General features: G+C 42.4%; 1 long non-coding RNA gene across 1 annotated transcript; it reads right to left on the reverse strand.

The window, feature by feature from the left end:
• Positions 1 to 879: 879 nt before the first annotated feature.
• On the reverse strand, positions 880 to 13,887 carry LOC127484861 (uncharacterized). Its single transcript, XR_011385317.2, has 2 exons — positions 11,984 to 13,887; positions 880 to 7,082 (listed from the first exon to the last, which is right to left on the reverse strand). It is a non-coding gene; the product is annotated as an uncharacterized LOC127484861 (long non-coding RNA).
• Between the last annotated feature and the right edge of the window lie 262 nt (positions 13,888 to 14,149).

A 14,149-nucleotide genomic window follows, 5' to 3' on the forward strand; every position in this document is an offset into this window, starting at 1 on the left:
TAGAGCTAGAAATGTGCCAGGGGATTCCAAATCAATCCCATCAAGGTGGCATGTACCAATGCCATCTTACTAGTCAAAGTGATCAGTTTCAGTTCATAATTGATCATAATGATAGGATTAAGTGTCAAAGGGATCACATAAATAAGTCTGGTGTCTGCTAATAATCACTGATAGAATTAAAAAGGAGGGAAGGATCCAACATGGGAAGCATGATACACAGCAGACTCATAGAATGGCAGATGCCATAAACAGCACTCTGGCCTCAGAATCAGCCTGTAAGTCATTCAGATCTGGCTAAAAATCCCATGAGAGCCTCTCATGCATAGAAATCCAAGACACTGTGGCAAAAAAAAAAAATGACCCAAATTAAAGATCTCTGTGAGTGAGATCCCAGCACAAAGAACAAGCCATCAAAGAACAAGGTACCTTTCTCTGTAGTTAGGAGAGAACTTCCACTTTGACTATGGCCTTGTCTAAATAAGGTCAGAGTTTGTGAACTCAAGAGGCTTCCATAGCCCTGGCAGCTCATGACAAGAACCTCGGGTGATTACTGACATCATAAATAAGACTGTGAATTGTTAAATAAACAACAGGATTCACTGTATACTTGCTCCCCATGTAGGATTTCTGCCTTAATGTGTTGTACTATGCGAATTAACAGTAAAACTATTACTCAAACAGTACTTTATACTTTGTGTATCTGTGTGGGTGCAAACTGTTGAAATCTTTACTAAGTATATACCAAGTTGATCTTCTTTATATAAAGATAATTGAAAATGAATCTTGATGAAGAATGGGATGGGAGAGGGAGTGGAAGATGGGATGGTTGCAGGTGGGAGGGAGGTTATGGGGGGAAAAGCCACTATAATCCAAAAGTTGTACTTTCAAAATTTATATTTATTAAATAAAAGTTTTTTTAAAAAAGTAAAAAGAAAGAAATGGTTCAGAAAAGGAACTGGACCACTGTATTGCACAACTGCAGGGAGTTATAAATGGGACCTGTTGAAGTTATGCAACATGAGTATCATGCACAGGAAGAATTCTTGTGCTTCCCTCTGTAGTATCTCTGCACTTCTAACCTTCCCATCCTTCTTCCTATCTTGGAATCCAAATCTTGCCTACAACTTACTCATGGAACAGTCAGTCAAAGTCAACTTCCATAGCCCTTAGAATGTCACTACCAATTCCTAACCCCCCACTAGCTCATTCTTTCTTTGTCTAGGTACAATATTTAAAAGCTCTGAGGCAGTAGAGTACAAGTAGCATCTTTTTTAAAATTTATGTATTCATTTGAAAGTGAGAGTTACACACAGAGAGAAAGAGAGGCAGAGAGAGAGAGAGAGAGAGAGAGAGAGAGAGGTCTTCTATCCACTGGTTCACTCCCCCAGATGGCTGCAATGGCCAGAGCTGGGCTGATCCGAAGCCAGGAGCCAGGAGCCTCTTACAGGTCTCCCACGTGGGTGCAGGGGCCCAAGGACTTAGGCCATCTTCTACTGCTTTCCCAGGCCATAGCAGAGAGCTGGATCAGAAGTGGAGCAGCTGGGACTTGAACCAGTGCCCATATGGGATGTGGGCACTGCAGGCTACAGCTTTACCTGCTATGCCACAGTGCCGTGCCGGCCCCAAGCATCTTCTTTAGGTTCAAGTGAGTCTCAACTCTATCACACAGTCACTGTGTGGCCCGAAGTAAGTCGTTTTGTCACTATGAGCCACCTTTCTCCTGAAATAAATGAAGGACATATTTATCATCCTAGTGTTGAAGCACCTGATACTTAGTAAGTGCTCAGTAAATATCAGTTCTCTTCATTGGTTGTCCTTTAGAAATGTGACCCCCTATGGATTCTAGCCATGAATTCTTGATCCTTCTGAGTCTTTTTCAGTCCCAACATTCTGAGCTCCATCAAAACGCTGTCTCCACATCTCTGCCTCTATGGACTCTCCTCAGTGATGGCAATTTACCATGGAAGAGAAGATTGCAAAACTCTGAATAACTGTTTCCATGCACTTACGTACATGCCACTAATACAAACTGTTTCAAGTTCACCACAGACTGCTAGAGTTTAAGTGAACATAATAAGAAACTTGGATCCCACAGACAAGAAGTGACTTTCCCCAGGCCACATAATCCATTAGTGGCACAGTCAGGTCTAAAACCCAAGTTTTTTTCTGACTCCAATCTAGGGCTCTTTCTACCACAGATTCTTGCAATATAACAAGATGTTTAAGAGCACAAACTTTGGAGTCAGACTTTACAACTTCAAATCCTGCCTCTGCTACTTGCAAAACCTTAGGCAAGTTGTTGCTTAACCTCTCTGTCCCTAAGTTTAATAATAATACCGTCAACATAGGATTATTGTAAGGATTGGATCAGGAAATATAAGTCAAAATGTTTAGTACTTTTGGTTTGCAATTACTATTCCAATTAATATTGACCTTGCCCCTTTCAACCTTTCCCCAACTATAAATGCCTCTATAGATAATGCTACTGAAAGACCCTATAACCTATAGTATTCTGGCTGAGCAATTATATAAAGGTATATTTTCTGCAAGTTTAAAATTTTTGCTTACAGAGCAGTTCTCATTGGTTGTGCATAGACTGGGGTTCTTTTTCCACTGTATTTTTCCCCCCTGCCTCCCGATCCTCAAGTCTTTCCCCCTTGCTGTCTCATACTCTAAAAAGAGATTATTTCAATCTCTTCCACTTCTAAAGATAATCTCTTTGATTAGCTTTAATATTCTAAATTCTCCTTTAGTTCCAAGAACTCGAGCTCTGCGGGGGAGAGAAGTGTCCACATTATGATCCTTCATGCACTTGAAGGCAGTTATTAAGTTTTCTCTCCCTAACTGGCTAATTGAGGATATGACACAGTTATGTGCTGCTTTATAAATAGAGCCCAAGAGGACTTCTTCCTAAACAACTCTATTTATTTGCCTTTCCTACTGAAGAATCACGACTCACCGCTTTCTGAATTACTGACTTCGAGTCTTCTACATTTAATTTGTCTTCAACTTGCTGCACTTTGAAGTTGAAATTCTCTTTTACCTACAGTTCAGATTTCACAAAACTCTTGCTCTAGCTTCCCTGATTCCAGTTAGTAAAATGTGAACTGAGTGATATACTAATAGAGAGCTTCAGTTCTCACTGACTCATATCTTTGGAAATAGCTATCAGGCTCATCACTCCACAAAGGAATAGCAAAATATATTTATCAATCATCCATGTATTTGCCTAATGCTAAAGATACATTGCAAGTGATGTTATCCCTAGAGATAGATATCCATTTCAAGTTAAAAGTAAATAATTTAAAAACAAAACTCAAAGGGTATGATAGGTAGAAAAATACAACTGATTGCATTTAAAGTTCTTAAGGTTTACTCAAAAATATTTTCTGGGGGCTGGTGTTGTGTGGCGCAATGGGTTAAGCCACCACCAGCATCACTGCATCGCCAGCATCCCATACGATTGCTGGTTACTGAGTCCTGGCTACTCCACTTTCTGCTCCAGCTCCCTGCTAATGTGCCTGGAAAAGCAGCAGAAGATGGTCAAAATGCTTGGCCCCCACCACCCATGTGGGAGACCTGGATGTAGTTCCAGGATCCTGACTTTTGTCTGGCTCAGCCCTGGACATTACATCCCTGTGGAGAGTGAACCATTGAATGGAAAATCAATCTTGGGGGCCGGCACCTTGGCTCACTTGGTTAATCCTCCACCTTTGGCTCTGGCATCCCATATGGGCGCCAGGTTCTAGTCCTGATTGCTCCTCTTCCAGTCCAGCTCTCTGCTGTGGCCCGGGAGTGCAGTGGAGGATGGCCCAAGTGCTTGGGCCCCTGCACCCTCCACATGGGAGACCAGGAGGAAGCACCTGGCTCCTGGCTTCGATTCAGCGCAGTGCCAGCTGTAGCGGCCATTTAGGGGGTGAACCAACAGAAGGAAGACCTTTCTCTCTGTCTCTCTCTCTCACTGTCTAACTCTGTCAAATAAATAAAAAAAGAAAGAAAGAAAAAAGAAAATCAATCTCTCTCCCCTGCCCCCCGTCTCAAGTTTGACTTTAAAATAAACAAATAAATAAAATAATTGAAAATATTTTGGCCCTATAATACTTGTCGCTCCCCATCTTCGTGGAGGAACGACACAGGACCCTGCGCTGTTCTTTCGTCTGCTCGGCCCTCCCCGGGTTTGCTGCTGGTTCTTCCCGGGTTGGCTACCGACCCTTCCACCTCCGTGGAAGGGCGGTTCCCCCTGCCACTTTCCCCACTTCCGAGGGGGAGCGGCACACCGCCGGCCGGCTCTCTCGGGGGCTGCACAGGTGTTCCTTCAGATAGGTGTTCCTTCAGATAGATGTTCCTGGTGCATGTTGTCTCTCTCCTCCTTTATAGTCCTCTTCCGCCAATCCCAACTCTGCTATCCACACGCCGAGTTCGCTGCTCTCCTCCAATCAGGAGCAGGTCCTGCTGTTTATTGGTTGAACTGGAGGCAGCTGTGTAGAAGCTCTTTCCTCCTCTCCCAGCGCCATATTGTGGGAAAGCAGATGCGTAGAATAAGTCTTAATTCCAGTAACTTAGTCTAGTCCGAGTTGCTCCCAGTTGCTCCCCACAAATACTTTCATCAGATTGTGGATTGGAAATAGTTTCACTGACTTAAAAAAAAACTTTTATTTCTCAGCATTTTACACTTGTAAAACTTTTTATTTCTCAGCATATTTTTTTAAAAAATATTAATTTGTTTGAAAGGCAGAGTGACAGAGAGATTGAGAGAGAGAGAGGCGGAGAAAGAGAGAAAGAGATATTCCATCTGGTAGTTAATTCTTGAAATGCCCCCAAGAGCTGGGGCTGGACAAGACTGAGTGAAGGAACCAGGAAATCCATTCAAGTCTCCCACATGGGTGCAAGACCCAAATACTTGACCATCTTCCATTGCTTTCCCAGGTGTATTAACAGGGAGCTGGATAATAAGTAAAGCAGCTGATACTTGAACTGGAGCTCACATGGGCTGCCAATATCACAGGTGGCAGCTTAACCTGCTGCACTGCAACACCGACCCCAGTATTTTTATCTTTCCAGACAAGTGAAGAAATTAAGCCATGTGGGTATCCACAATGCTGTATTTTGCTCACTTAAATGGTTTATTTCAATTGTATTTTTATGATTTTCCTTTGAAGATGGTATTATGATGACCGATGCACTAGTTGACACTCATGGTAGAAAAAAAGGCTGATTATTTTTAGGGTGGCTTGACTAGTGTGTGCCATCCTGGAAACTTGTGAGGAGTCCTTTCCTTTCTCTCAGCTCTGAAGAGAGCAGCTGGGCTTGATTTTCTACTTTGCTGCTTCACCTTGTCTCTGAAAGCTGCATCAGATATAAAGGACAGTGGGCAGTCATAGTAGTAAAAATCATTCTGTAACTCTTTTCCACATCCATCAACACATCATTTTTTTGCACATCCACAGTGCATTTAATTCTGCATGAATTGATGCAACATGGACAAGGGAGGAAAAATGACCCCCAGCTGCTAGCCCATATTTTACCTTTGTGAAGCCTAGGAAAGTATATCTCTATACACAGTATTCTACAGAATCCTACCACAATATGAGTACAGTGCATGCCCAACCTTGCAGGATTAATTACTGTTTGTGTGATAACCAAATTACAGGCTCTAGGGACAGATGTTGTGGTACAGCAGGTTAAGTCACCACATGGGATGCTGGAATACCATATTAGAGTGCAGCTTTGAGTCCCAACTGCTTTGCTTCAGATTTAGTTTCCAGTGTATGCACCCAGGAAGACAGTAGATGATGGCTCAAGTGTTTGGGTCTCCATCATCCATGTGGAAGACTCACGGAATTTCCAGCTCCTGGTTTTGGCTTGGCCCAGACCTCGCTGTTGCAGACATCGGGGGAGTTAACCAGTGGATGGAAGATCTCTTTCTATCTATCCTTCTGTAACTCTGACTTTCAAAACATAAATAAATCTTTAAAAAATAAGAGAGGACATAGAAAGTTGGGGAAATAGCATTTGAGGAATTCCTGCTACTGTCTTGTGAAGGCTATTAGGCAAATTATAGATAAGGAAACCAAGATTCACGGAGTTGAATTTTCCCAAATTCCCACAGCAAAATAAGGATTGGCTGTAGCACTGAATGTTGATCCAGTTGGCTTGCAAGCCCATACCTAGTCTGCTCATTCCCACCATGATATCTCTCAAGAAAGCTGCACAGAGCCTGCAATACCAAGCACACAGTAAGGAGAGGAATTTGTTCTGATCCGGCAGCTAAAGGGTTATCACTTTGAGTATGGACTAAGAATAACTTCCTGTTGGCTGATAACAGGTGAAAAAGACAATTTTTAATTCTCTGGATTCTGGGCCATTTGCTGATTCTAATATCACCTGGTGGTTTGTAGCATTGATTTAATGGAGAGACACTTATTATGAATATCAAGACTGTGCTAAAATATGTTTTTGCTCTCTGTCCTTTGTTTTGCTACACACATCCAACTTGAACTAAAAAGCCAGCACTACCTCACAATAGCGCAGCAATTGGCCAGCTCAGTAAACATGCCATGAGCTGACATCACAATTTTGAGACCAATATTTTATGCAAAAAAAGAAAACTTGGAAAAAATTTTCCATTGTTGTTAGAAAACTTTTTGCTAAATCATGTCTTCTAGGGCTGAAAGACCCCTTTTATCTAGCCAAAATACTTCATTTAGGTGGCTTTCTAAGGGGCAATTGAGCCCTGTCAGTCTTCTGGACAGTCGATCAATGCCACTACCATTAGAAACAAGGGAGAAAACAGGGTTTTGCAATTAATTACCTCTTCCTGGTTCCTCAATTTTCTCAGGTGCTGGTTTCCTGGGAGTCTTGAAGACACTTCTCAGACGTCTGCACTTCTCAGGTTTGGCCTTCTAGGCTGAAGTGGCTTCTGCTTCGGTTTTCAAAGTGGACAAAATGAAGTTCAAGATTTCTCAGTGGGCATCCTGCAGTGACAAGTGTGTACTGTGGACTGGGAAGACTCTGCTAGAAAAATCTCTGGTGGGAGATCCAACGTGGCTGAATAAGGTGTAGCTGCATGAACTTCAGCTGCTCTGGGATAGGAAAAGAACAAAGCAAGGATCATGTTTTCAGGGGCCTGACTGATGGAAATGTTCAGCAAAGAAGTCAAAAAAACAATAAAGACTCTGTGGGACAAGGGAAGACAGACACCACTGTAGACAGCTGCGTGGCACAGCCAGCTGCCAACTGTGAGCAGCCATCTTTCCACGTCATGGTAGGAAGAAATCCCCGTGCCCTCCATCACTTGCAGTTTTAGCTGAGAGGGAACTCCGCACTCATCCACTGACTTTTCCTTCAGCCTAGGGAGATGACTGTGTTCTGAGCAACTGCCAGGCTTGGAGCAGGGAAACTGTGCTGCTTCCTTCCCCTCCCCTACTGCCAGACAGCAGCATACTCAGCAGTGAGAAGTTGTGCAGTGTGCAATATGATGGTGTACATGGGAAAACCTAAACACTTCCCCCCAAAACTGTGAAAATTGATAAACCTATTCAGTAAAGTTGCAGGCTACAAAATAAACACACAAAAAACAGTAGCTTTTTTATGTGCTAATGATGAGCTCCCAAAAAAAGAAATCAAGAAAGAAATCCCATTCACAATATCCACAAAAATCAAATATTTAGCAATAAACTTAATAAAAAATGAAATACATCTACAAGGAAAATTATTAAACATTGATAAAAATCATCAAGTATACAAAATGGAAAGATATTCCTTGCTCATAGATTGGAAGAATCAGTAAAATTAAAATGGCTACACTGCCTAAAGCAGTCTACAAACTTGATACAATCCCTATCAAAATACCAATGACATTCTTTACAGAATTAGAAAAATAATCCTAAAATCCATATGGAATGACAAAAGCAATACTGAATAAGAAAAATCAAGCTGGAGGCATCACAATACTTGACTTGAAAGCATACTACAAAGCTATAGTAATTACAACAGCATAATGCTGGCATAAAAAACCAGTGGATCAATGGAACAGAATAGAGAACCTAGAAGTTAATCCACATACCACAGCCAACTGATTTTTAACAAAAGCACTCAGGCCATATGGTCAGTGGAGTAAGGGTAATCTCTTCAAGAAATGGCGGCCGGCGCCGCGGCTCACTAGGCTAATCCTCCGCCTTGCGGCGCTGGCACACCGGGTTCTAGTCCCAGTCGGGGTGCCGGATTCTGCCCCAGTTGCCCCTCTTCCAGGCCAGCTCTCTGCTGTGGCCAGGGAGTGCAGTGGAGGATGGCCCAAGTGCTTGGGCCCTGCACCCCATGGGAGACCAGGAGAAGCACCTGGCTCCTGCCATCAGATCAGTGCGGTGCGCCAGCCGCGGCAGCCATTGGAGGGTGAACCAAGGGCAAAGGAAGACCTTTGTCTCTGTCTCTCTGTCCACTCTGCCAGTCAAAAAAAAAAAAAAATGGTGCTGGTATAACTCGATACATACACATGAAGCCTATAGATCTCTCTATGAATATTTCTAAATGCATCGATAAACATTACTTCAAACTGAAACAGGGAAATGCTTTTTTAAAACCAAATGCGTGATATACATATTCCTTTGATAAGGCATAAATAATGAGATTTAGCATCAAGTCATATTACTGTCTTTATTTTGACAGTGACGCACTTTAATATTATTTAGGGATAACTGCAATAACTAATGTGGTGCAAAATCATCTGTGATTTTTATTGGTGACAAATTCTCAGGTACTATTAACACTACTGTGGTTTCGTGTGTGAGGTTTCATTGAAGAGAATACTAAATTTCAATTAGAGATTAGTTTAATTAAGGTTTTCATTTCTCCCATCCAAGTTAATGAATCTGTGACCTTTTTTTTAAAGAAGTACCTTCCTACATTCTCTCATTCCTTCTCCCCACTCCCATGATATAAGAGGTTGAGGAAACTTGATCTGCATGCAACAGAGAACACTTAGCAATGGAAAGAAACTCTAATCCATTAATTCCTCTCAGCTGGTGGCAGCTCATTCTCAAGCTAATACCTGATCAGCTAAAAGGAAACTATTTATTGGCAGCTCCTCAGAATATTTAAGGGGCTGCACCCTTACTTACCACCTTCGGTAATGTGTTAATAGCTGGTAAGTAGAGAGGGGCACCTGAGAATCTATAGGCTCAAGAAAGGGGCAAACATTTGCGTTCCCTAATTACAGAAACGTGTTAATTGAAGACAGCAGAATTAACCTAAAGTGTTTTTAAATAACTTCTATTCAGAGGACCAAGTGAAAGAAATTCACTCAGACGGAAGAGTAGATAACAGAGCAACCTTGCTTTCCTGAAGAGGAGTTTGAACGAATAGGACCCAAGAAAATGTTGAAACAGCCACCCATGATGGAAAGAAACTGGAAAAAGGGAAGACGTGCTTGTTTGATAGCAATATGTCTCTCTGACTACAGGTAAAGGTTACTATTAACTCCACAGATTTTGTTTTTCATCCCCCAAGATGAGTCAACCTAGCTCTGGAAAATATGTGTGTGTGTCTGTGCATGTATGTATACACATACACATATATGTGTGTGCATATATATATTATATATACATAGTAAACAAGTAGGAGGAGGTGATTGGGGGAGGATGGGGGAAAGAGAGCAGCCTAATGGGGAAGACTTATGAGAAATTAGAGTATAGAAGATAAGGATGACAGAAGAGAGAATTTTATTTCTGTGTAAGAATAATGCAATCTTGTGGCCTCCAGATTTCCCCAAGGAGGGTGTTTTCCATAATACACCGAGTGAAATGCAGCATTCCTCACGCTCCATGAAAGGCTGACTCATAATAAAACTAATCTGCAACACAGTCAGACATTGTATCACGGGGCTTTTACTGACTATCATATTTGAATTATACTTTGTCTCCTAATTATGCTGCTGAAAAGAGTTGAGACATCTCAACGTGTACTTTCATTTGCCTGAGGGGAAAACTCCAGTGGCAATAAGAGTAATACAGCTAGGCAGATGTCTGCATCATAATCCTGAAACCTGTGAGTACGCTACCTTACGTGGCAAAAAGGACTTTTGTAGATGTGATCTTATCATAGATTATTCAAGTGAGTCCAGCGTAATCACAGAAGTCCTGAAGACAGAGATGGACAGAGGGTCAGAGAAGTGATGTGGTGTCACAAGAGGTCAGGGTTATGTAGCTACTAGCCAAGGAATGCAAGAAGTCTCAGAAACTGGAAGACATGAACAACGAAAGGAAGTCCTGCTCCTGACACCTTAGTTTTAGCCCCCACAAGACTCATTCTGAACTTCTATCCCCTGTGTCTGTGTAATGAATTTTTGTTGTTTATGCCACCAAATTTGTGGTAATTTGTTATAGCCATAAGAAAATAATAGAACTCCTAACTCCAAACCAGAGAATCAATAAGAACATAGGCAGGCAGAAGACCCATGTGGTATTTCAACATCTGCCATTAACTTGTGTGACACTGAGAAAGTCCTTGCCCTTCCACTCCAGGACCTCAGTTTTTGAACCTTTTTTTCTCTTGCTGACTACCTTTGCAGGCCAGATGAACCACATTTGCTGTTATAATTGAAGATAGGTGTATGGAGCTGCTGAGTTTGCCTGCTTGGAGATTTTGAGTCTTTGGTGATTCCAAAATGAATCTAGGGATTTGGACATGTTCCAGTTAATAAAGGGAGCACTGTAGGCAGGGAAACTGACATTGCAGAGTCACACTGGTGCCCATACCCAACATGGCTCCATCCCAGAGCTGGGCCTTGTCTGAAGTTGGGCAGAAAGTTAGAATTTTTTAAAGATTTATTTATTTATTTATTTATTTATTTGAAAGGGCAGAGCTTACAGAGAGAGGCAGAGACACAGAGAAGAGTTCCATCTGCTCGTTCACTACCCAAATGGCTACGATGACCCAAGCTGAGCAGGTCTGAAACTAGGAGCCAGGAGCTTCTTCTGGGTCTCCGATGTAGGTGCAGGAGCCCAAGCACTTGGGCTGTCTTCCACTGCTTTCGCAGGAGCATTAGCAGAGGGCTGGATCAGAAGTGGAGCAGCAGGAATTTGAACTGGCACCCATAGGGGATGCTGGCATTGTAGGCAGCAGCTTTACCTACTATACCACAACACTGGCCCCAGAAGGTTAGAATCTTGATTTCCTATTCCATGTGTACATTATCTTGCTTGGTCAACTCAAAGAAACTTGGAATATGGGATCACATATTTGAATCCACTAATGCCCAGACCTGGTTTCAGAGCTGTAAGAACAGTTAGAAGTGATCTGTTTTAGAATTGCCTCTGTTCTTCATGGTGCTGCTAGGGCTCAGAGTCAGCAAAAAAGAACGTTAGCTAGCCTTTCCAATACACTTTATTATAGCTGTGTCCCTCTGCATCCCCTATTTAATGTCTACCCAAATGCTTAAGGACAACTTTTTGCTCACCCTGGACTACTTATGGTAAAATGTAGACCTGGGGTTGGAAGAGCCTTTCAAAAATAATCCAGGTCTGTCCTCTAACCAACCGCTAATTTGAAAATATAGAAATTGAGATGCAGAAGGAAGTGACATGTCCACAACCACTTAGTCCTGGGCCTTTGTCAGGCAGAAATCTGGGAGGTACAGATGAGGTAGGGAAGGAGAGCCCCTGAGACCAGGAAAGGATTTTTACTATGGCTGTTTACTGAGGGCTTCAGATGTAGCCCAAACCCATGGTCAACTTTCATGGTACTTAAACCATGACTGGATGCTAAGGCCATTTCAAGTAACATTTTGTTGGCATCTTAATAAGCTTTTCATAGCACTGTAGTTGGAAGGCCTGAGTAGCAGAAGTGAATAACTGTCACAGATCCTGAAACAGAAGCTGTTTCTCAACATCTTCTAATCTCTAGCCACAGAATTTAATACATTTCTATTTTTTTAAATATTATATATTAATTTGAGAGATAGAGCACTCCCATTTGTTGGTTCACTTACCAAATGCTTGCTATGGCCCAAGCTGGGACAAGCTAGGCTGAAGACAGGAGCCAAGAACTCAATTGAGGGCTTCCACTTGGGTAGCACGAATCCAACCGCTTGAACCATCATAGATACCTTCCAGGTGCACATTAGCAAAAACCTGGAGCAAGCAGTCAGGGTCAGGAATCAAATCTAAGACAGGAGGCTGGCATCTCAAGCAATGTCTTAAGAATTTGGCTAAAAACTGGGCTTTGTAATACAGTTTGCAGCAATAATCAGTACTCATATTCAAACATATATCTGAAACAAAAGTTTCATGGAACAATTTAATATATTTATCATGTGCCTGATATTGTTCAGGGTGTTAATTCACACAATTCCCATGATGATTCCTATGTACTTGGAACTATATAAAAATATATGTGACAGCAATAATAATTAGTAATTATAAGCATGAAATGATAGTAATAACTATTGCATTTTACAACTGGGAAACCCTAGGCAGACAGGTCATATAATGAAGGAGTAATTGGTAAATATGAGATTCACCCCTAAGCAGTACAGCTCCATCAGCCATGCGTTTAACTACTATGTTTTACTACCTTTCCTTACTTACCACCATTAAAAGTGATGCACTCTGATATTTTCCATTCTATCCTGTTTTCATGATTTTTTTAAAGATTTGTTTCATTTATTTGAAAAATGGAGTTAGAGAGGTAGAGGCAGAAAGAGAGAGAGAGAGAGAGAGAGAGAGAGAGAGAGAGAGAAAGGTCTTCCATCCACTGGTTCACTCCCCAAATGACTGCAACAGCCAGAGCTGGGAAGATCCAAAGCCAGGAGCTTCTTCTGGGTCTCTCATGCAGGTGCAGGGGCTCAAGAACCTGGGCCATCTTCCACTGCTTTCCCAGGCCATAGCAGAGCTGGATCGGAAGTGGAGCAGCGGGGACTCGAACCAGCGTCCATATGAGATGATGGTCCTGCAGGCCAGGGCTTTAACCCACTGCACCACAGCACCGGTCCCTGTTTTCAAGATTTTTAAAAATATATTTATTTATTTTTATTTGAAAGGCAAGGAGGGAGATAGAGACAGAGAAATCGATCATCTTCTGATTCACTCCTTAAATGTGCCTGAGTCAGAAAGCTGCCGCCCAGAGTGCACATTAGTCAGGCAGCTGGAATTGGAAGCAGAGCCAGGACTCAAACTCACTAACTCCAATAAGGAATGAAAGCATCCAAAGTAGCACCTTAATTTCTGCGCTGCAATATCTGCCCCTCATACTTTTCTTTAAAAAAAAAAAAAGATTTGTTTTATTTATTTGAAAGACAGAGTTATAGTTACAGAGAGAGGTGTAGACAGAGAGAGAGGTCTTCCTTTTGTTGCTTCACTCTCTGGCCGCGATGGCCGAAGCTGTGCCGATCCGAAGCCAGGAGCCTCCTCCAGATCTCCCACGTGTGTGCATGTTCCCAAGGACCTGGGCCATCTTCCACTGCTTTCCCAGGCCACAGCAAAGAGCTGGATCAGAAGAGGAGCAGCCAGGACTAGAACCGGCGCCCATATGGGATGCTTCAGACCAGGGCGTTAACTCGCTGTACTACAGCGCTGCCTCCCCTCCCCCATTTTTCAATACCCTTTTTTCACCTGGTAAATTCATTTCAGTAACCTGCCAGGGATTCTAATCTATAAGTCTGCCCTCCAAATAGAGGAAGAGAACCTGAGAAAGACAGGCCCAGCTGGCCCTCCAGACCCTGCTCTACTGCACTTCTCACACATTACAAGTTCCTAGATTATTTGGACATTAGCTATGAAATTTAAATGGGAAGAATGAAGAGATTCAGTAGTAATTGCCCACTGGCATTTCTGTGTTCTGCATCTCCCCTTCCTCTTTGCCTACCTTCGGGCTACCGACAGGAGGGCAGCAGTAGTTAACTAGTGCTTTACAGGGGAGCCCAGGTTGCTGAATACGGAAGAGAGGCTTGGGGGACAGTGGGGTAGCATTGCTGACATCAGGGCCACTAACCCTATGCCCGGATTGAGCTATGTAATTTGGGGCCATGTTTAACAGGGCTGAAAGTATTCCTCATAAGGCATTTTTGGATGAAAAGATTTTGGAAGAATTTCAAAGCAGGAACCCTTCATCCAGTTCGTTTGGGTAAATTCAATTTTAGTCCACTTAGGAAACTCTT

The sequence above is a fragment of the Oryctolagus cuniculus genome, chromosome X, assembly GCF_051225735.1.
Source record: "Oryctolagus cuniculus isolate XC-2025 breed Fujian yellow rabbit chromosome X, ASM5122573v1, whole genome shotgun sequence".
Taxonomy (NCBI): Eukaryota; Metazoa; Chordata; class Mammalia; order Lagomorpha; family Leporidae; genus Oryctolagus; species Oryctolagus cuniculus.